At 41.3% G+C, this 24,222-nt stretch overlaps 1 protein-coding gene and 1 pseudogene across 7 annotated transcripts in view; both read right to left on the bottom strand.

Moving 5' to 3' along the window:
- The window catches only part of Zc3h12b (zinc finger CCCH-type containing 12B), a 485,919-nt gene that overhangs the window by 126,906 nt on the left and 334,791 nt on the right, over positions 1 to 24,222 (bottom strand). The gene's annotated exons all lie outside the window — the stretch shown is intronic.
- On the bottom strand, positions 5,911 to 6,815 carry LOC102024456 (annotated as a pseudogene).

Raw genomic sequence — 24,222 nt, 5'->3', positions numbered from 1 at the left:
CGCTTTTGCCGCTGAGCTAAATCCCCAGCCCCAAGAGTTGGTTCTTTAAAAGACTGAATGAAATAAACAAACCCTTAGACAACCTTATCCAAAAAGGGGAAGAAAAGACTCAAATCCATGCAGTTAAGATTTAAAAGGATGAAATCACAATGTAGCATGCAGAAATCAAGAAGATCACCTGTACATACATTGAGAACTATTATTCTAATAAAAGGGAAAATGCAAAAATAAGGGACAGATTCCTACATACATATGAATTAACAAGGTTGAATCAAAAAGATATAAAAATCTTAAATAAACCAATATCAATGAAATTGAATATGTAATTAAAAACCTACCAACAAAGAAAAGCCCAGGACCTGATGGATTTAATGCTGAAATCTACAAGAAATTTAGAGAAGACCTAATACAACTAGTTCTCAGTCTTTAATGAAATTGAAAGGAAACAATACTCCCAAATTCATTCCTGGAATTAAGCACACTAGTGATAACGAAACCTGAGAAGAACCCAACAAAATAGAACTCTCTAATGAATAGAGGGAGACAGGCCAATATCCCTAATGAACATAGAAGCAAAAATCCTCAATAAGATACTAGCAAACAGAATGCAGGAAATCATAAAGAAGATTATAAATCAGGATGAAGTTGGATCCATACCAGGGATGTATGGATGGTTCAACATATGTAAATCAATAAATATAATACACCATTTCAACAGAGCCAAGGACAAAACATGCATGATCATCTCAGATAAACCTTTCAACAAAGTCCAACACTCATTCATAATAAAAATTCCACAGAAAATTGGAATAGATGGTATTTATCTCTATCAGGTAAAAGGCATCTATGATAAACCAACAACCAATATCACATTAAATGGACAAAAACTGAGAGCTTTCACCTTAAAATTAGGAACAAGACAAGGGTGTCCACTGTCTCCACTCTTTTTTTGGGGGGGGGTTTTGTCCAGTACCAGGAATCGAACTCACGATCTCGTGCTTGCCAGGCAGGCGCTGTGCCACTGAGCTAAATCCCCAGCCCCCACTGTCTCCACTCTTATTCAACATAGATTGGGAAACTTTAGTCAGAGCAATTAGATAAGGTAAAGAAATTATAACAATGATTGGAAAGGAAGAAGTTAAGTTTTCATTATCCACAGAAGACATGAAACTCTACATAATGACCCCCAAAACTCCACCAAAACATGTACAGATTTTATAAGCAAATTCAGTAGCATAGTTAAATATAAAATCAACACTTAAAAATCAGTAGCCTTCCTGTACATGAATAACAAACTCACTGAGAGAGAAATTAGGGGAACAACACTTTTCACAATAGCATCTAAAAAAATGAAATACCTAGGAATCAATCTAGCAAAGGAAGTAAAAGAGCTCTACATTGAAAACTACAGTACTCTGAAAAAGGAACTTGAAGAGGATATCAGAAAATGGAAAGATATCCCCTGCTTTTGAGTAGAAGGAACCATTATAGTGATAAAGGTATACTTCAAAACTGTTACACAGTTTTAATGTAATTTCAATTAAAATTCCAACAGCATATCTCAGAATAAGAGAAAACAATCCTAAAACTCATTTGGAAACAGAAATGACCAAGAATAGCAAAGGTAACTCTGGGAAACAAAGGCAAGCCAGGGAGCATCATAATCCCTGACTTGAAATTATACTATAAAGCTACTATAATAAAAACAGCATGGTACTGACAATGAAACAGGCCTGAGGATCAATGGAACAGATTAGAAGATGCAGAAACAACTCCAGACATACTCGGCCACCTTATCATTGACAAAGGTATGAAACGTTCACTGGAAGAAAATAGCCTCTTTAATAAATGGTGCTGGAAAAAATGGCTTTGCACATGCTGAAAATTAAAATTGGACCTATATCTTTTGTGATGTGCTAAACAAAAGTTGAAATGGATCAAATATCTAAATAATAAAGAAGAAATGGGGGCTGGGGATTTAGCTCAGCGGCAAAAGTGCCTGCCTGGCAAGCGCAAGGTCGTGAGTTCGGTTCCTGGTACCGGAGAAAAACCAAAAAAATAAATAAATAAATAAAGAAGAAATGTTAAATCTCATGGAAGAAAGAATAGGTATAATTCTTGAAGACATTGGTGTAGGCATTGACTTTATGAATAAATCCTCTATTGCACAGGAACTATCACAAACAATTAACAACTGCAATCTTATCTTAATACAAAGCTTTTATACAGGAAAAGAAACCAATAACAGAATTAAGAGCCAACCACAGTGTGGGAAATATGTTTCCCAGCTGCTCTTCAGACAAAAGATTACTATGGAGGACATATAAAGAACTAAAATCATCAGATTCCCCCCCAATTTAAACACAGTTAAAAAGTGAGCATCTGAAGTGAAGACACAATTTTCAGAGGAGAAAAACAAACAGATAAATATATGAAAAAAATGTTCAACATAACTGATCACTTGAGTAATGCAAATTAAGAAAACACTGAGATTCCATCTCACTCTAGAATGAATGGCTATTATCAAGAAATCAACCAATAACGAATGCTGGCTGGGCTGAGGGGAAAAGGGAATCCTGTTTCACCGTTGGCAGGAGTGCAGATTGGTGCAACCACTGTGGAAATCAGTGTTGCACTGAACTAAATCAAAAAACTCAAAAACCTGAGACTAGAGGTTCCATTTGACCCAACCATTCTCCTAGATATTTTCCCAAAAGAATTAAAAACATCAATGCTGGAGGAGCTGTGAAGAAAAAGGAACCCTTTCCCACTATTGGTGGCAATGTAGACTGGTGCAACCACTCTTAAAATAAGTCTAGAGATTCCTGAAAAAATTAAGACTAGAGGTCCTATTTAACCCAGCCATTCTCCTTCTGGGTATTTTCCCAGAAGAATTAAAAACATCATACCACAGCGATATATGTGCACCCAAGTTTATAGCAGCACAATTTGCCATACCAAAATCTCTATGATAAGAAAAATGTGGTATTTTTATATGATGAAGTATTACTCAGCTATAAAGAAAGATAAATTCGACCCTTTTATAGGTAAATAGATGCAACTAGAGACTATACTCATAAGTGAAATAAATTAGGCCTGCATATGTAAACACCAGATTGTCTCCCTAGTTTAAGGACCTGAAAGAGTAAATAAAGCTGAAAGGTTCAATAGATATTGTGAAAAGGAAAAGAAGTGCTCAATAGGAAAGGACAACTGGGATGAGGGAAAGGAGAAAAGAAAGGAGGGGATATCTAGATGCGCACATGCAAGGTAGTTAAGATAATTGTGCTACTAAATTCTATTGGTTTATTGAAATGAACAGTTAATGTTTAATTATTTGCTCATTTTTGCATACCTGTATCTGGTAATCTGAGCAACTACTTTGAAGATAACAATATGTAATACAATAACCATTGCTGATTTCTTATCATGTTGTTTTATAATTCTGTATCATTTTTATAGTTTTTGTGTTGTTTTGTGTTTGTTTTTTTTGTCATTTGGTTTTTGTTTTTTTCTCTTTAAAATAAAAAAGAATGAAAAGACCATACCACAGGAATATATGCACACCTATCTTTATAGCTGCACAATTTATAATAGCTAAATCTTGGAAACAACCTAAGTGCCCATCAACTAGTGAATGGGTAAAGATGTGGTATTTATTTTTTTTTACAATGGACTGCTACTCAATCATAAAGGAGGATAAACTTGAGACTATTCTGGGAAAATTGATGCACATTGGGTCCATACTCTTAAGTAAAATTAATCATACACATAAACTAAAAGTGTAAATAAGGACCAAAATATGATAAGTATTGTGAACTAGCAAGAAAATGTGTAAATGGAGAAGGTAACATTGCAGTGGGAGGGGGAAAGGAAAAAAGTGAAAAGTAAAAAATTGATAAAAGAATGAAAATATGGAAACAAAGCCTCTGTAAATGGAGAAGGGTAAAGTGGTTGAGGGTGGGTAGGGGAATGAGGAAAAAACAAGTTATATCATATACAGGTACAAATTCTGTATGATGAATATGATCATCATGTATATCAAAAATGTACCAATAAAATCTAATTGGAAAAAAAAAGAATTGAGGGTTTTTTTAATTCTACTTCTACCTTATATACTTACATCTTTCTTTACTTTCATACAGTCAAAAGCTAGACTACTTGGGGTACTGTTCCCCGGGGTTCTTTTTGGCTAAGGTCAGAGACAGAATTGGAAAGGGGAAAAACAGATAGGGGAGAGGCATATGAGACAGAAAAGAAGAAAAAAAGGATCCTTTATAGTCCTCTGTTTGCTTTTTTTTTCCTTTTCAATTAATTGTACATATAATTTTTAAAAATCTAAATCATTTTTCCACAATAACATGTAGAGCCATATCTTGAGAAATTTTATAATTATTACAGAAAATCAATACAAAAAGATGTTCTAATTGAGGTTCTAAAGTATATTGAAGAATGGGACAATTTACATGCATCAACATTTCTTTGTTCTAGTCATTTGAAGAGATTCGGTGTAATCCTAGTCTCTTCCCCAGTTTGATCTGATCCTCTCAGAAATGAACTGCTTTATTACTTACATTCTACCAGGCACATTAACTCAAAAAACATACATCCTCAGTCTTACAGGGTGATACAGGGTAGCTAACATAGTTGTACTACTGACTTCTATCACTTTATTGAAAGGAACAGTTAATGGTTAATTATTTGATCAATCTTACATGTCTATATTTGTTTTCCCAAGTAACCACTCTGAAGAAATCAATATGTAGTACAACAACCATTGTTAATGTCCTATCACCTTGTCTGAATTTCAGTATTGCTTGTATTGTTCTTGTGTTATATTTTGTAAATGTATGTGTATTTGTTAATATGTTTTTGTTCTTTCATTTTTTAAAATAAAAAATTTTGTATAAAATCTTATAGGGTCAAACAGGTAGGGAAGAGATAGGTATAGACTTTTGGCTTGGGGCTGGGGATTTAGCTCAGCGGCAAAGCGCCTGCCTGGCAAGCGCAAGGTCGTGAGTTCGGTTCCTGGTACCGGAGAAAAACCAAAAAAATAAATAAATAAATAAATAAATAGACTTTTGGCTTATAACAATTGCACTATAAATTACACTTACTCAAATTTTCTCTAATTTTTTACACCTGCACACTCATTTAAGCAAGCAGATAAAATATAAAAATTGTGCAAGCTCAAACATCAGCTTTCTATTCTAAAAACCTTAAAAATAATTTAAAAATGTAGATAAGATCACAGCAGGTTCGTTACAGGAATATTAGTTCTACAGTACTCTTTTAAAAAAATACACTAAGGGGCTGGGGATTTAGCTCAGCGGCAAAGCGCCTGCCTGGCAAGTGCAAGGTCGTGAGTTCGGTTCCTGGTACCGGAGAAAAACCAAAAAGCCAAAAAAATAAAAAATTAAAAAAATTAAAAATAAAAAAATACACTACTCCGTATTAAGAGCACAGTAGGTAACTGCTGCTGGACAATTACCTAACGTTACTGACAGCATCCTGTGCCATGTATCAATTTCAACAATGAGGAAATACTACCTAACGACAAATGAGAATAATCTGCAATTGATGTCACTAATCTTAAAAAAAACTGTTAATAATATTCACTATGACATATTATTCATCCTTGCTTCATGATCACATCAAATAATAATGTCTTTTTTAGGTTATATGCAGAATAGCAGCATCTGCCATACTGCACAAAATGAGGGCTCCCACCTGGGTGCCCTACAATCCCTCAATGTATAGCTGAGAGGTCTTGTCCTACTTGGTGCCGAATGTTTGCAATGCAACATTGCTTGAGCAACGACTGCACACTAGTAGGGTTAAGCGAATGTACAAAGTACCCTTTTAAAACAGTAAAAGAGTACTCCCACATTCAGATGAAGATCCAGGAAATTGAAGACAAATAGGAAATAATCCTTAGTTTACCGATTAAAGCAAGGTTTGACAGAGCTATCTCCTCTTGCAGGCCCTCATCAGGTAGAATGTAGCCACAACAACCTTCCCATCAAACATCCTTCCAGCTAGCAATTTCTGAGGAGCTTTGGAATCACCAGCACTTGCATATTCAAGAAAGACTTGTCCTTTGCCAGGAATTTTCTGTTGGAACAAGCAGGGATATTACTCATCCATGTTTTGGGCACTATCTTTTGCATCTTCTACAACATCTTCATAATCCTCTTCATTCTTAACATGATCATCATTGAGCACATTCAGCAGCCTCAGCACTGGAGTAGGAAGCACCACCTGATCATTAACACGAGGGAAAAAAAAATGGCAAAGAACGCGCTGCACAATGCCATTTCAGCAGGAATCTTTTTTGTTTGTTTGTTTGTTTTTTGTTTGTTTTCCAGTACCGGGAATCGAACTCACGACCTTGCGCTTGCCAGGCAGGCACTGTGCCACTGAGCTAAATCCCCAGCTCCTCAGCAGGAATCTTTCTAGGATCATCATGAAGCGTGCTTTTAATACGGTCTCTTAGGTGATAGGCTGGAACTGTGGCATTCACCAATGCTCTACTAGCAAATACGTGATCAGTAACAGCAGAGCTGTTTGTCTTATATTCCTGAGATCTGTTTCATTCTTGAGAACATTTACAGTGAAATGATTCCGAGGATCCACAGATCAACAGCTGAGGTTTATTCTCTCTCACTCCTCAGACCAGCCTGGGCCAAGCAATTTTGTAATTCTGCTTCTGCAGCCCAGTATCTTTATGCCTGAATATACTGTACATCCTGATTGCCTTCTTTGAAGCTAAGTCCAAAGTCAATGAGTGAGGCTTCGGGTAATACAATTTTCATAATAATGTATCAGAAAGTCAACAAAGCATGGAGGAAGCCAGAAACATAAAAGACCACATAATGAGGTCTCCCCACCCACCTCTGATAATACGCAAAGGATCAAGGGGCAGCCACCTAAGGATTTATATTTAATATGTAGAAGACACACACCTACACATGTACACATATATGTGTAATCTCACTGTACCATTACTATATTATTACACCACATACACACATCCCCTTTACTTAATCTTTTACTCTTACCTACCTTTCTATAAGGTTCTCCCAATTCTCTCTCTCTCTCTCTCTCTCTCTCTCACACACACACACACACACACACACACACACACATCCATCTCAAAGGGACAGGAAGGAATCAGGAGGCCAGAAAGAATGTAGACAAAGGTGATCAGGTTAGCTTTAAAGACAGCCAGAGAGCCAATCAGACTGTGACAACTTCCAGGTCCCCATAAGGGGAAATGGGAAGAATCACTAGTCCTAAATAAAAGTAGCTGGGAAGAAGGGCTTGGGGGTATTCTCTTTTCTGATCCCATCTACTCTTCCAGAGTATCTGTCTATCTTATCTGTTTCTAGTCTTTTCCAAATAAGTCATCTTCTTTTATTTTAAACTCCACCTCTTTAATTCCTGACTGTTGCCAAGATTTTATGACCCTGCTAGCTGTGTGTTCCTGATGAAAAGCAGTGACTACCTCCCAATACCAACAAAATATTGTCTTTAAAATCAAAGTGGATTTTAACTTTAGTTTGTTATAGGGACCCTAGCATTGGTCCTGTTTATACAGTCTGATAATTCAGATTGAACTTAATATTTATCCTTAGTATTTATCCAATTTATCCAATTTGATAATTCAGTTTAGAAAATATATCATGTAGTTGTTGACATATTTGGGTTTACATCTACTATGTTTTGTTTTTACTAGTCCTATGTACTCTTTATTTTTTGTGTTTTAGATTAACTCTAAATTATTTTTGATAAATTGACTGTCTCATCATATAATTTGATTCCCTCTGATAAATAATTTTGTATTACAGTTTACTTTATCTAATATTAATATAGCCGCATTAGCTCTCTTTTGATTACTATTTATGTGAAATTTCTTTTTCTAAACATTCACTTTTAACCAACTTGTTTCTATCTTTGAATTTAAAGTGCTTTTTTGTCTTTTTAGACAAGGTTTAACTGCGCTGTTCATCGTGAACTCATATTGTACTTGAACTCATATTGTAGCCCAAGATGGCCTCGAATTCACAGCAATCCTCCTGCCTCAGCCTCTCAGGTGCCAGTGTTAGAGGCAGCTGAGTTAGATAGAAATATTATAGGCAGTCAGACAGCACCAGGCCCTGGAAGGAGCCAACATGAAAGATAAGATAAGATACCTGTGGGCCAGACCTCAAGACAAAAGGACTAAACAAATGCACCGACATACCTCCCTAGGTGCGAACATCAGGAATTGATATTCTAAATAGGTAACAACCACCTTCAAAAAGCCAGAAAGAGTCACTAGCCCAACCCCCTACAGGAAAAGCCCCTGTTCTGTATTCATGCCCCCTTGCTAAGTGACTTGCTTCCCCATTTGATCCCAGTTTACTCAATGTTACCTGAACTATTACACTTGTAATCTTATTGGCTGACCATGGTTTTGTCCCTCCTCATGCCCATCTGTAATTTCCTATTTTCCCCCTATCTTGGACCCGCCTCACCTCATGGTTTTGCTCCATAAAGTCCCTGGGAAGGGCAAGGTCCTTGGCAACCCACTCGGGCCCCCTTCTGTCCCTCTCTTGGGCAGAAGCTTTCTTTCCCTCAATACATATATTCTGTTCTTAACCTCCTTTGTTCCTAAAATTCATTCTTTGATTTTAGAGAACATGAATTCACCCTAGATATCGTTCAGGTTGGGAGTTTTTATTTTCCTGTATCACCAGGATTACAGCCATGTGCTACCACATCTGTCCTAAAGTGATTCTGTTTACAAAGGCATACATTTAAGTCATGATCTTTGTCTCTTAATCTATTTTAATCTACTTATCTAATCTTTGCCTTTTAATTGTGGAACTGACTTCACGTACTCATAAAGTGATTATTGATAGGAAGGACCTTACTTTGACATTTTGCTATTATAACAGTGATGGGAAATCTTTTAGAGACTGAGTACCCAAACTGCACCCCAAAACCCAATTTATCACACAGTGCCAGCACTGCACCTAAACTGGAATATTAATGGTTGGAAGCTGGGATGATGTTGGACTCTTGGTTCATGTGTGAGCAGAGCTTTGTGTCCCCAATACAGCACACATGCCACAAGTTCTCAATCCCTTCATCACGGCTTTATCTCTTATTTTTTCTAAAATACCATTTTTATTCACTTTTCATTTGATCTTTTTCTATATATTTTAGTATTTTCCTAAGCAGTCAATTTGAGCATTACAATTAACATTTCACTTATAAAAATGAAGTTTTAGTTAATACAAACTGACCTTTAATAGCATAGAAATCCTCTACTCCTTTACAGTTTTATTTCCCCTCCTAGTGTTGTGTTGTCACAAATTACATATTCCTACATTGTAGATCCATTAATATAAATGTGTAATTATCATTTTATGTACTTTTTTCATTAAAATCATGTGGAAAAAAGAAAGAATTCACAAAACTACTAGCTTTTATATTTATTTCCTTTTGTTCTTTATTTGATCCTGTGGAGCTGACTATCTAGTGACTTTCATTACAATATGAATGACTCCTTGTAGCATTTCTCCTAGAGTAGATTTACTATCAAGAAACTACTTCAATTTTGACCTGAAAATGCCTTTCATTTTTACAGTAAAAAGTGACAGTACTTTTTATTCTTAATTTGAGTACTTATAAAGTTTTCCCCATAAGGCCTCCATCACGTCAGAAGATAAGCTAGCTTATCAGAACTTGTTTGTAGTGAGCTGGTTCCCTTCTGCTTCCAATATTTTTGTCTTTAATTTTTGATATCTGGTAATAATGTGTCTCCTGTGAATAATTTTTTAATTTTTCTCACATGCAGTGTTTTGTGCTTCTTAGATATATAGTTGCAGATCTTTCACATGGTTTGGAGAGCTTGTCGTTATTTAATTATTATTTAAATATTCACCCTGTCATTTTTTCCTTCTCTTTTCCCTCTGGAGCTCCAAATATGTGAGTATACCTGTTGGAGTGCCACATGTCTCTCAAGTTTGATTTAGCTATCTTGCTTACTTTCTCTTTCTGCTCCTAAGACTGGATAGTCAAAATTGATCTACATTTAAGCTTTTAGATTCTTTTTTCTGCCAGATAATACACGGTGCTGCGCAAATCTAGTGATTTTTTTTTTTCATTTTAGCTATTACATTTTTCATTACAGAATGCCTATCTTGTTTTTTAAAGTAAGTTTTGCCAGGCTTAGTGGCACACACCTGCAATTCCAGTACTCTGGAAGCAGGCAAGAGAATCACCACGAGTTCGAGGCTAGCTTGGGCTACATAGTAAGTTCAAGGCCAGACTAAACTGCGTAGTTAGGCCCTGTCTCAGGAAAAATAACTTCTCTTTATTGAAGTTCCTTTTTTTTTTTTTTTTTTTTTTTTGGTGTTGGGGATCAAACTCAGGACCTTGCACTTGCCAGACAGGCGCTTGTGCCACTGAGTTACATCCCCGACCCTTTAAATTGCTTTTAAAATAAATTTTATTGTTTATACTTAAGATTTACTACATGGTGTTGTGGGATACATAGGGATAGCAAAAGGTGTAGTCTAGTTGTAAAGGAAATTTTAAAACTTATACCTAGACATTGCATTCAAGGATGGATCAAAACAGACCAGCTGGTTCCCATAATTAGAAAGTAACAAACTCAGCCAGCCTTGCCTTTCCAGCACCAGCTGTAGCTTGTAAGATAAGCGTCACTCAGCAGGATGGTGCATCTTGTGAGCTTGCTTTAAAGACTTATCACCTAAAGGCAGGCCCAGCTCTGTCTTAGACAATGACTGATTCTCCCTGCCCACCTCAGCCCTGACATCCCTGTTATATGGTAGTAACCCTCAATTAACTTGCTTAGAATAAGTCTGCCTAGCAACATATGATGAAACAATATGCAACCAATTGTAGACTATGCTGTCACCTGCCTTTTGTACTTCCAACAACCTATATAAGTGACTGATTAACCTCAAGATGGGCCTGGGGCCTGCCTGGCAAGTGCAAGGTCATGCGTTCAATTCCGGGTACCAGAAAAAAAAAAAGATTGGGCTGGGATTTGGAACCTGACTTTTTCCCCAGCCCACTGATATAAATAAAGCTGTTTGCCTTCCAAAATTCCTCAGTGCTGCGGGTCCTCTGATATTTTCTGATTTATCTGCAACAATTATTGATGCCAGAAAGACACTGAGCTGACCCATTTGGGTCACCAGTGGAGGCCTGCTAGGCATGGCAGGGACCTGACCTCTGTCGTGAAGATGAGAAAGGTGTTTGATCCTTTTTCAGAGTCTCAGTGTTCCAGGAGCAGGAGCCCCTATGTGACAGCAGTGACCTCACTGGACCCTAGGAGGACGAGGACTGCAACAGAGTCTGGCCCTCAGAGACAAGGTAGGACCGGCCCTGGACGTCCCTCAGTTCGCCTGTCGGCTTGTCAGCTCTGTCTCCTTTGTGGACAAAGGGAGGACTTGATCAACCCTCAAGGCCTATGCTAGCAGCTTGTGTTAGTCAAGGCAGTCACTTTCTGTTTTGGATTCAGTCAGACATCACCCCAGGGTTTTGGGGGCTTGAATGAAATTAACCTCTGAGTGCTTGCTGAATGACTGCGGGTGACTGTCATGGGCAACCTAAGCCACAACATCTGTGCTCCACAGTGAAAGCCCCCCGCATGGGCTCAGAGCTACAGAGCTCCATTGGGTCCTCACCTGCATTTCCATGGACTGCTCTGTCTGGGCTTGCCCAGCAAGTCCTCTTCAGGGGCTTGAAAAGAGCATAACAGAGGACTACGCAACATTCTTCAGCTCAGATGGTCCTAACGTTGCAGAGAGGTTAAGTGGCCAGGCAGGTATCTGATCGGTCTCTCTTGAGAGGCACCACACTTTTTTGTTTGTTGTGACGTCATTCAAGAGCACAGAATACACATTATAGGAAGCCAGTCAGTATGGGTGCAAATCAGAGTAAGGTTAGCACCTGGAAGGTATGCTGAAGAATTTGAAGAAAGGCTTTTCAGGTGATTACGGAATAAAAATAAAAGCTAAAAGGCTCTGTGCTGTTGAATGGCCATGTCTATGCCCTTATTGGCCACCAGAGGGCACTCTGAATTTAGAAATTGTTCTCCGGGTTTGGGACAAAATGATGGACTCCAAACATTTCCTGGCTTGAATTGTGTCAGAACCTTCCAACTTGGCTCCGTGGCTGTGCTTGCCAAGAGAAAGTAACTACGTTGGTAGTCAAAGCTGACTGGCCAGATCACAAGTCCCCCGTAAAGACTAAAAAGACTTATCCCATGCCACCTGATGACCGTGGTGAGGACATTCCACCCCATTTCTGGGTGATAACCTGAACCTGCCAGGGCCTCCCCCGCATCCAGAAGCAGCTCCCAGCCAGCGACCAGCTGTCCACCCAGAGTCTGCTGCTGCATCACTGCTGCCCACTGCACCACACCCGTTATCACCACCAGCCAGTCTCCCAGGCTTGACAGCTCCATCCCCGTTGTCCGCGTCACCCCCGGCAGAGTCTACTCTGTCTCTAGAGTCTGCACCACCCCCAACACAACCTGTTTCCCAAGAGTCCCCCGGAAACAAGTCTCATCTGCCATCAGCTCTGCTCGGCACATCTCCAGATGCCTCTCCGAGGATATCCTGGGGGCCAAAGGGGATCAAAGGGGACCAAATCAGTAATCTGCTTTATCCTACCAACCCTTCAGCTCCACTGATCTTTTCAACTGGAAGCATCACACTCCTGCCTACTCAGAAATGTCCCACACTATGATCAATCTCCTGACATCAGTCTTTCAAACACTTCAGCCCACCTGGGAAGACTGCCAATGAGTTCTTTTGACCTTTTTCAGCACTGAAGATCACACCTGCATTTTTGAGGGAGGACAAAACTGGCTGACGAATAGAACTGCAGACACTGCTGCTGACCTGGCTGCTTGGGTAAACACTCCCTTCCTCCCTCTTCCCAGACTCAGACTTCAATACTGCAGAGGGCCTAGATGCTTTGAAACTGAGGCTCTTCTGGCAGGAATAAAAGAGGTAGGAAAAAATCCTATTAACACGTCCAAGATTGCCGAAATTACACAAGAATCTAACGAAAGCCCTGACAAGTTTTATGAAAGATTGTGTGGAGCATACTGAACTTATTCCCCGTTTGACCCTGCAGCCCCAGAAAAATCTGCAGATGGTAAATTCAGTCTTTGCGACACAGTGTGTCTCTGACATCCACAGAAAGACTCAGAAAATTGATGGGTTTGCCAGCGTGAATGCCTCCCAGCTGCTTCAGATAGCCCAACTGGTATTTATAAACTGAGAGAGAGAGAAGGAAAAAAAAGAATGTAAACATCACCAGATTGCTCTTTTGGCTGCACTTGTAGGAAGGCCACTCCCAGAAAAACTCCCGAAAAATCAACCCCACTGCCAAGGTAAAGACAACAACAAGGCCTCACAGGGTCCCCAAGGCCAAACAGGGGCTCGTCCCTATGCTTTATTTCCCAACCAGCACACCTGATACAAGCAGCTGGGGCACTGGAAAGGCAAATGCCCCCTCCACCTGAAAGATCAAGCCTCTGAAGAACCAAGCCTGCTGCAGCCTGACTCCCCGCTCTTGCTTTTCAATGATGATGGAGAAGACCAACCAGGGTCCATGGGACTCGGCCCCAGGGAGCCCATGGTCACTGCCAAAATTGGGGAAAAACCAATGACTTTTACGGTGGACAGTGGCACTGAACGTTCTATTGTAACAGCCTGTTGCTCCTTTGACCTCCCAGAAGAATCAAGTAATTGGTGCCACTGGGACCTCCACTGAGAAAAAGTCTGCCAAAGCAGTTCCTCTGAGATTTGTTGGCATTTTGTCAAACATGAGTTCCTGTACCTGCTTGAACGCCCTATTCCTCTCTTGGGCCGACACCTCCTCTCAAAGCTGGGGTAATTATTGCCTTTGCCTCAAACCAGCCAGCATCTCTCGTGCTTAAGCCCACTGTCCCAGACTTGATATTGACTCTGACTATGCCCTGAGAAAAATGGTAGCTGTATCAATCAGAAATGCCCAAAGACTGTACCGGAGGCTTTAAAAAGCATGTCTCCAGATGTGTTGTCAAAACACTCCCCCCTGAGGCTATCTGCTAGCCATGCCCCTTTGATAACTGAACTCAAATTGGGTGCTAAGCCCGTTGCTCTCAGTCAACATCTAGTATCCCAGGAGGCCCACCTTGCAGTCATACCCCACATTTCCAGGCTGAAACGAGCTGGAATCCTGAAAGATTGTCAGTCACCCTGGAACATCTCCCTGCTTTCTGTAAAGAAACCAAATCGAGATTTCTGCCCAGTGCAGGATCCCCATGCCATCACTGCAGCCACCGTGACCCTGCATCCAACGGTCCCAAGCCCATACAGTCTCCGAGGCCTGCTTTCTCCTGATGCTGCCTGGTTCACCTACCTGGACTTAGAAGGTGCTTTCTTCTGCCTGCACGTGGCCCCTGCCAGCCACTTCCTATTTGCCTTTGAGTGGGAGGACCCTGACACAGGGCGAAAGGGACAACTCACATGGACTCAGGTACTGCAAGGTTTTAAGAATTCTCCCATGCTGTTTGGGACAGCTTTGGCTGCCAACCTGGCCAAAGTCTTCCAAACAGGATGGAGAGGGGTCTCATTTTGTCTGATTAAGGGTTATGACAGGACTTTTATTTCCCCCCACTGGAAATTTAGCTGCATATGCCTGCAGAATATCGACAACATTCTATTGGGAGTCCCACCAAACAGGACTGCTGGGAGGGAACCCAAGCCCTCCTGCACCACTTAAATGACACTGGGCTTAAGGTTTCTTGGAGGAAAGCTAAAATCTGTAAACAAAAGGTCAGATTCTTAGGATCTGACTTAGAGAAGGGGCTCCAAACCTAGATCCAGAAAGAAAAGAAGTCATTTGCTCCATTCCGTGGCCTGACTGCAAAAGGGAACCTAGAGAATTATTAGGGGCAGCTGGCTTCTTCCAGATCTGGATACCTGGGTACACTGAAAAGGCAAAGCCCCTCTTTGACATGCTAAAGAAACCCACAACCAAAAGAGAAGTAATGAGATGGACTTTACAGGAAACAGAGGCTTTCCCCACCAGAACTGGAAAGGTCTCTGAAGTATGCAGAGCACTGTTAAGAGAAATCATCCCTAGGTATGGGCTGCCCCTGACTATAGGCAGTGACAATGAGCCATCGTTTGTGGCGGAAATGACCCAGAAATTAGCCAAAGAATTAAAAATTAAATGGAACCTTCACACTGCCTATAGGCCTCAGAGTTTTGGCAAAGTGAAACGGATGAACAGAACTCTGATATCAATATTAACTAAATATTATCAGGAGACTTAGGCACCTTGGGTGGACTTGCTCCCAATGGCCCTCCTGAAAGTCACAACATCACCACTACCCACTGGACACAGTCTTTTTAAAGTCCCGCTTGGAAGACTCCCATCTGGGGAGACCTATGACAGTTGGGAAATACCTTGCAGGAGCAACTCATTCAGTTACGGGAAACTGCCTCCCACATACGTAAAACATAGCAGAAAGGGCATCCCTTTCCCACTGACATCCCTGCTCACATGCATAGCCCTGGGAACATGGTTTGGGTTAGAGAATGGAAAAAGGACCTCTTGTCTCCTGACTAGAGGGGCCCATATTTAATAATTTTGACTAGTCCTACTGTAGTAAAGGTGGCAGAGATCCATCCCTGGATTCATTACTCCAGACTCAAGGGAGGTCATCCTAACAACTTCTGAAAAGCCTAACCTGATGAGTCAGTCCCCCTCAAGAACACCCCTGAAGAGCCTATGCACTCAAAGCCCTGCCTTCATCACCCCTTGTATCTAATGTTCAATACATGGCTGAAGATTGATTGGATACTGTATACTAGAGTATCTGCCTTAAAAAACTCATGTACTGCTTTTCTCTTTGGTTTCTGGCCCCTTTCCTTTTGATAATCTCTATGTTTGCCCTGGAACTCTGGGCTATGACCCAAGTGGACTAGGAGATTCCACAAAAGGTGATTTTTGTTCTTTTCTATCTTGTTGTAGTTATTAGACTAAGTACCCTTAACTGTATAAAATGACTTTCCTATGGGTAATATGCCTAAAAATCCTAGGAGCACATGCCAGTTCAGGACACTGGGAACTCCAAATTCAAATGTATGGTTTAAGTCCTGTCATAACTCTTAATCAGACAAAATGGGACCCCTCTCAATCTAAAGTTTACCTTTATTCCGATGCATGCCCAGTTCAAGCTAACACTCCAAATTGGGAAAACCATTGCTACTCCTCAGGGTGCAGAGGATTAAATTGGGAATGAGACTACCACTCTAATAATAAGTATGTCTGTCCAGAACGGCAACAAACCTAAAAGTTCTGTGAACCCCCTTTTTCATCTACGTTCTGTCCAAGGTGGGACGGTGTCATAGATTGGGGTGGAACCCAAAACAGACTTTTCACTCAGCTCCCCTCTAGTTCAACCTGCCTATGGGAAACCTGTAACTCCTTACAGTACACTATTCCAGATCCTTCCCATCGAGGCTGGTCATCAGGTCACTGAATAAGAGTCCAAGTGGATGGGTGGGGGCAAAACCCGTGGTTTGTTTCGAAACTCGTAAAGGTCTGGATGTCCCCATTACACCCATCCTGCATTAAAATTCCTTCCCCAAACCACTGCTGTTCCTATTAGCCCCTGCACCAGTTACAAATCACACAGGGCTTCTAACTCTTGACCTCCTGCGCCTGATCAAAGGTACGCATCAGTTCCTCCAATGTGTAAATTCAGAGTTAGGTAATGACTGTTGGCTCTGCGTTCCCCTTTCAGTTCTTCCCTATGGAGCTCTAGGTCTCATTCGGAATGATTCTAAACTCAGTTCTACTAGTGCACCGGATCACTTACTCCAGCCTTATCCCACAATATGGGGAAACACCTCTTGCTTCCTGGGTTCCTCCAAGGGCCAAAACATCTTTGCTGACTGTATAGGTGCTTTGACTGATACTCAGGTTCCCTAGTGGCACATCAAGGAACTTTCTTTGTTTCAATGGGGTTCACCAAGTGTTTAACAGCGACTCAGTGAGTCCTTGAGCACTTGCCTTTCTAGTAATTGACCTCTCTGTTTACTAGGGCCAATGAGGCCCTGCACATGTCCATCAGTCACATCAGAAGCATGACCCTGTAATACTGCCCATTCTAGCTGGGATAGCGATAACAGGAAGTTTAACCCTCAGTGCCACGACCATGGGCACAGAAAAACAAAAACACATACAGTTAAGTGCCCAATTAGCAGGAGATTTTGCCAACATATGAACCTCCATAGACACATTATAAGACCAAATACATTTTTTGGCTACTGTAGTCCTCCAAAATCATAGATATTTAGATCGCCTGACAGCCCAACATGGAGGCTTGTCTTTTCCTGGAAGAAGAGTGCTGTTATTATGCCAAGTCAGGGATAGTACGAGAACCACTCCCATTAGCTCCAAAAGGTCTTGAGCAGAGAGCTAACAACAGGATAGGAGTTTCTGCCTTGATCTTTGGATGTTCTCCTTTCCTGGGCAGGAACCTTGCTTGGGCTGTTAGTGGCTCCCGTCAGTTCTCCACTTAGGTCCACGTGTGGTTCAAATTCTTACCCAGTTTCTGTCGAAAGGATTTGAGGCCATACAAAGTCAACTTCTTTTAAAGGCCACTTCCCCTTATCAGTTACTTAAAGCTGGGGAAGAAGATTCTCCCCTGTCAAAAAAGGGGGGAATGTAAAGGCAATTTTATAACTTATAACTAGACATTGGATTCAAGGACAGAGCAAATCGAATCTGCTGGTTCCCATAATTAGAAAGTAACAAACTCAGCCAGCCTTGCCATTCCAGCACCAGCTGTAGCTTGTAAGATAAGCGTCACTCAGCAGGATGGTGCATCTTGTGAGCTTGCTTTAAAGACTTATCACCTAAAGGCAGGCCCAGCTGTGTCTTAGACAATGACTGATTCTCCCTGCCCACCTCAGCCCTGACATCCCTGTTATATGATAGTAACCCTCAATTAACTTGCTTAGAATAAGTCTGCCTAGCAACATATGATGAAACAATATGCAACCAATTGTAGACTATCCTGTCACCTGCCTTTTTCATTCCTTCTAACAATCTATATAAGTGACTGATTAACCTCAAGATGGGCTGGGATTTGGAAACTGCATTTTTCCCCAGCACACTGGTGTAAATAAAGCTGTTTTGCTTCCAAAATTTCTCAATGTTGTGTGTCCTCTGATATGATCTGATTTTTGCATGACATAGTGAGGCACATTAATTTATCATTTCACATAGTCAAGTTTTTTATGTCAAGAACTGAAATATATTAATTTAAATAAATCCTTAACACAATACAATTTTATTAACTATAGCCCTTGACTTGTTTATCTAACCTCTGTGCTGTTTTCTATCCTTTAATCTGTTTCTCCTTTTCTCCACCTCATTCAATCCATGGTAATCACTGTTTGTGTTGGTTTAATTAATGGTCAACTTGAGTGGGGACCTGTGGTTCTGGATGTAGAAGAGCTACATGAGGATTACTGTCTGAATGGCATAAAAGGAGAATGGGAGGGAGGATGTTATGCTGCTGATTGTACTGGAGAAACTTAGTTGTTTTCTTTCCTCAAGAGAGTTTCGGCTGTTGTCCTCAGCTTGGATCCTTGCTGTCACCAACGGTGGCTATTGTTTTCTTGCGGGGAGCTCTGGTCTTTGCTTTGATCTTGAGCATTGCCTTCTGACTCCAGTGCAGATCCTGCAGCGTTTTGGTATGGATCCTCTAGCCTCTAGTATCAACCCATGGGCTTTCCTGTGCAAAACCTTCAGTTTTCCTTTGGGATTCCTTGGCCTCCTGATAAGAATTTGCAGGAGACATTGTTATGGGTTCCAGGCTGTTGGCTAGACTAGTAGGGTATACTGCCATGGGATACAGGCCCTAGGCTGGATTCTTTGGATTTCTAGCACATGGACAGATCTTCATGGGTAAATATTGTAAACTAATCTTATAAACTTATGTGTCCTGCATTAAATCTATTCCTTTTGAAATATTAACTAATACACTGTGTCTTTTCTCTATGTATTTAATCTTTTTGAAGATTCCCTGTATAAGTGAAATCATGCAACATTTTTCTTTCTGTGACTGACTTACTTCACTCAACATACTCTTCTCTAGCTCTGTCCATATTGTGGTCAAACCAGTATCTTTTTTTTATGGAAGAATATTTCCTTGTATATGTATTCAAAGTTTCCCTTATCTATTCATCTGTTGATGGATGCCATATTGTTTCCATATCTTGGCTAGTGTGAGTAATGCTCAATAAATATGGGATTGCAGATTATTTTTACAAGGTGTTTACTTCATCACTTTTGAGCATATATACCCAGAAGAAGGATTAATATGTTATTTTGTATCTCTATTTTTAATTTCTTTGGAACCCCACATGCTGTTTTCTATAATGGTTTTACTAATCTACATTATTAACAAGATTGTACTAAGATTTCCTTTTCTCCCTATACTTTGCAATATTACTTCAACGATATAGCAAACATCTTAGTGCTTTTGAAATAATATCTCACAGTGATTTTACTTTGCATTTGTCTGATGATTAGTGATGTTACCTATTTTTAATATACCTGTTGGCCATTTTATGCCCTTTTTGAACAAATATCTTCAGGGACTTTGCCCAATTTAATAAAGTTATTTATTTTCTGATACAGTTGTAAAATTCTTTATAAATTTTAGATATTAACATTTTAACAGATACATGTTTTGCAAATATATTTCTCACACCATAAATTGTCTTTTAATTCACTGATAATTTTCTTTGTCATGCAGAAGCTTTTACTTTGTTTAGGTACATTGATTTGCTTTGGCTTTTGTAGATTTTGGTAAGACATCTAAAAATTCACTGGAAAGGCAGTGTCAAGGAGTTTTCTCTTTATGATTCCTTGTAGGAATTTCATAGTTTCAGGTGTTAAATTTGGGTCTTTTATGAATTTTGAGTTTTTTTGTGTGCAGCTATGCATTTAAGTGTGTATGTTGTAAGGACACAAACACATTCATTTTTGTGTGTCAATCCAGGTTTCTTATCACCATTTATCAAAGAGAGTGTCTTTCCCCATTTTGTCCTTTCATTACTCTTCTGAAAATTAGTTGAGCATACACACACACACACACACACACACATATATATATATATATATATATACATATACTTAATTTTTGAAATTGCAATTCTGTTCTTTTGGTCCATGTTTCTACTTTTATACCAGCACTACACTGTTCTCACTACCATAGATTTATAATATGTCTTTTAAATATAAAGTGAGATGATTCCATGTGTTTTTCCCTCAGTATTGTTGGGGCAATCAGAGTCAATTTTTGTGTGTATATGCTTTATAAATGTGAAGATAGTTGTAAAAGCCCCACCACAGACATCAAAGGCTCTAGTTTAATTCCCAGTTCCCACCCCTGCCATGGGGTTAGATCTTCATGTTTACCATTTCTGGAGTGTATGGTTGTAAACTGGTTGTAAACGCCCTGCCCTTCCTGGACTCCCAAAATGTATTGCTCTCCCCGTAAATGCTCTACCCATCCCGGATTCTTGGAATGTGCTGTTCCTGCCATAAAAAAATCCCCTCATTGTTACAGATGTGACATATGTTTGCCAAATAGGATGCGGTTTTAGGGTTTAAAAGCTACTCTCGTCCCTGGATCGTGACTGGTCTCATCCTTCCCTGCGTGGAGGCTCTCAGTCAGTCCCTGGCCAGGAATAAAGGCTCATCCTAAATTCCAATCGGCGGTGCGTGCATCTTGGTGTTTGTCGGTCGGTACCATTTGGTTCATTTCTGGTTGCGAGTCCAGAACATTTGGAGGTCCCACCGAGATGCCCTACAGGGGGCGCTACCGAGCCAGACCACTTTATCCTTGGCAGCCACCTGTCAGGGGGCTTATCAAGAAGATGTGCCTCGACCCCGACAGGCTTCCCTGCCTAGGGTAAAGACTAAATTCTTTCTATTCGACTCGGAGCCATTTGTCTTCTTACCGGTAAGAGTTTGTTCATTTGTTTGTGAGGCACCCCGTTTGGATCTCTCGGGCAGATGTGCCTTTAAGTGCCGGAGAGACTTTGGTTTGGTTTTGGTTTGTTTTGCTGTTGTCTTTCTGTCATCTGTTCTTGTTTTGTTTGTCTGAATGGGTCAGTCTGCTTCTATGTCACTTAGGCCGCTTCAATGTGTACTAAATCACTTTTCTGATTTCAAACAGAGAGCCACCAGCTATGGTGAGCCAATTTTTCCCAGCAAACTGCAAATGTTTTGTGAACTTGAGTGGCCCGCTTCCAGACTGGCAAAGGAAGTGAGGGTGGCTAGCCTCAAATTAAACTCTGGTTTGTTCTCACTAAACTCGGGTTTCCTGTGGAATACAGCTCATTTGGTATGAGGGGGAATTTCTGCCATAACATTTGGGGGCTTGCTCAGGAAATTCCACAGGCAGACCCCCGCTTTGAGAAGGGCCTGGCCTCTGGATCCTCTAGCCCTTCTTGAATGGCTTGGTGCCCCAGCTTATTTCAGCTTCCATCCAAGAGAGGCTAGGGACTGCAGGTCTCAGCCACGAAGAACAAAGCAGAGTGCCACACCTCCGACTAGGTAAGATTTTAATTGGCTTTCTGTAGAGACTGGGCTTGCATTTTCAGAGACGTGGGTCTGTAACTTGTAGCACCCAGACATGGGTGGCAGTTTGGTTTCTGCCCTCTCCGGGACCCAGGAGAGGGGCCTAAGGCAGCGCGCTGCAGGCGCAGTGCCGCCTTCACCCTCCCAGCGGGAGCTGAGCAAGGGGCGTGTTAGTCTTTCTGGTGAATGCTGAGAAAGAATTTGGCTTTTTGTTTGTTGTGTTTCAAGCCAGTCTCCACTCTGCATTGGCAAAAACAAGTCAGAGGAATAATAACAAAATTATCTTTCCCAGGATTTTGTAGATTGTCTCGTCTTTGTTTGTTTGTTTGTTTGTTTGAACTGTTTGTTTTTTTTGTTAGCTCTGATGCATCTGCCTTCTCCCATGTGCTTGCGTTCTGAAATTACGGTGGAATCAGTGGCGGGGTCTGGGGGAGTTTTAGCCATCCTCCTGCTGCCTCTTCTGCTGCTAGGAGTGGCTTACTGGGAAGCTCAGAGAAATTCTGATCCTGAGCAGCTGCTCCGTGCTGTTGTAATTACTGCAATAGCGTCGCATTACATTAGCTTTGTAATCCTGCTTGGTATGTGGACCAAACGAAATTGCTTTTGGGATTTCTGCTATGGGAAATTCTGACAGCAAGCCAACCGTACTGAAATGCGTGCTTCAGAATTTTCAGAAATATAAGGGCGACTATGGAGTGAAGATGACAAAGCGAAAGCTTAGCATGCTGTGTAAGCAGGAGTGGCCTTCATTTGGGGTGGGTTGGCCAGCTGAGGGAACAATTGATCCTCACATAGCCAGCAGAGTCTGGGACATAGTGGCTGGAAAGCCAGGTTACCCAGATCAGTTTCCCTATATTGACTCCTGGCTGACTGCAGTTTGAACGCTGCCACAGTGGCTCAGGATGTGCACCTGTGGAGCCCCTGATCGTGTGTTGATTATATATCCTCGGGTCCCAGGCCCCCTGTGTTGCCATCAGCACCAGAGGAAAGCAATACTCTTGTCCCAAGTGTCACAGGCCACCACCCTATCCTGACCCTGGAGCAACACTCCCAGAAGCGAAACCTGTTTCAGGATTGCAGCCAAGTGGTGGGCGCCAGCGTGCTGACCTCATTTGTGCTGCCCGAAGGCGCCGACAGCCCTCCCCTGCACCTATAGGAGATGTAGAGGAAGAAGAAGTTTCCTCTTTTGGTCTGGCTGCAGTTTTGCCCCTTAGACAGACAGCGATGGTGGGACAAGGGGGAAACCTCCGATCCACCTTGGTGTACGTCCCCTTTTCTACTAGTGGTTTGTATAACTGGAAAAAACAGAATCCCTCCTTCATGGAACAGCCACAGGCATTAATTATGCCCTTAGAATCAGTATTCAGGATGCACCTCCCCACTTGGGATGATTGCCAGCAGATTCTTATGACTCTGTCTACCTCTGAGGAGAGAAACAGAATTCAGGGGGCAGCAGACGAACAAGTAAGGTTAGAGACAGGAGGAACAGCACAGGAAGGGGAAGCAACAGTGGCCCAAGTCTTACCTAAGGAGGAACCTAATTGGGATTATAATACTGAGGAGGGAATGAAGGCTCTCAGGGACCACTACCAGGCCCTGAGAAAGGGGCTTCTGGCTGCTGCATGCTGCCCTACTAACTTACATAAGAGAGCGGAGGTCTACCAGGGACCGCATGAGAGTCCTGCGGCATTTCTCGAGCGTCTCATGGAAGCTTACCGTATGTACACCCCGTTTGATCCAGAAGCACCTGAGCATGCCCGTACTCTCAATTTATCCTTTGCAGCTCAGTCAGCCCCTGATATACCCTGAAGGTTACAAAGATTAGAAGTATTTGCAGGAAAAAAATTTGACAGAAGTAATGGAAATTGCCCAGAAAGTGTTTCACAATAGAGAGGATGCAGAATGGAAGTACAGACAGGAAAAAGGGAAGGTAATGTCAGCTACATGTAAAAAGGAGGAGGTGTAAATTGGATACAATGACAAGGGAGGTAAAGCTGGATCCAAAAGGGAAAGCCACCTCCCCCGCTTGGATCCAGATCAGTGTGCCTATTGTAAAGAAAAGGGTCATTTTAAGACAGAGTGTCCAGTACTGCTTGGTAAAGAGAGAAGAGAGAAAAAGGATGTGTTTGTGGTGGATGTGGTGGATGGGTCAGATTGATGGGGGCAAGGGTCCCTGTTTCTTGGCCCCTGGGAACCCATACTAACAGCAAAAATTGAGGGAAAGCCTGTAAATTTTCTGGTTGACACAGGAGCTGACCTGTCTGTGGTTACCCGACCAGTTGCCCCCCTCCTGGACCAAACTATACAAGTTCAGGAAGCAACTGGTCAGTCTTCCTCATACTCTTTCTGTGAACCATGACAGGTACAATTAGGAAAACATGTAGTGAGTCACTTGTTCCTATTGATGCCAGACTGTCCTTTCCCTCTGCTGGCTGAGACCTTCTCCGAAAGCTACATGCACAAATCTCTTTTTCCCCCGAGGGAATTACGGTGGCCACAGGTGTAAATAGCCCCCGGGAAGCTCATGTC

Source organism: Chinchilla lanigera, unplaced genomic scaffold (assembly GCF_000276665.1).
Source record: "Chinchilla lanigera isolate Chin_1 unplaced genomic scaffold, ChiLan1.0 scaffold00074, whole genome shotgun sequence".
Taxonomy (NCBI): Eukaryota; Metazoa; Chordata; class Mammalia; order Rodentia; family Chinchillidae; genus Chinchilla; species Chinchilla lanigera.
This window is presented reverse-complemented; position numbering and strand designations above follow the sequence as displayed.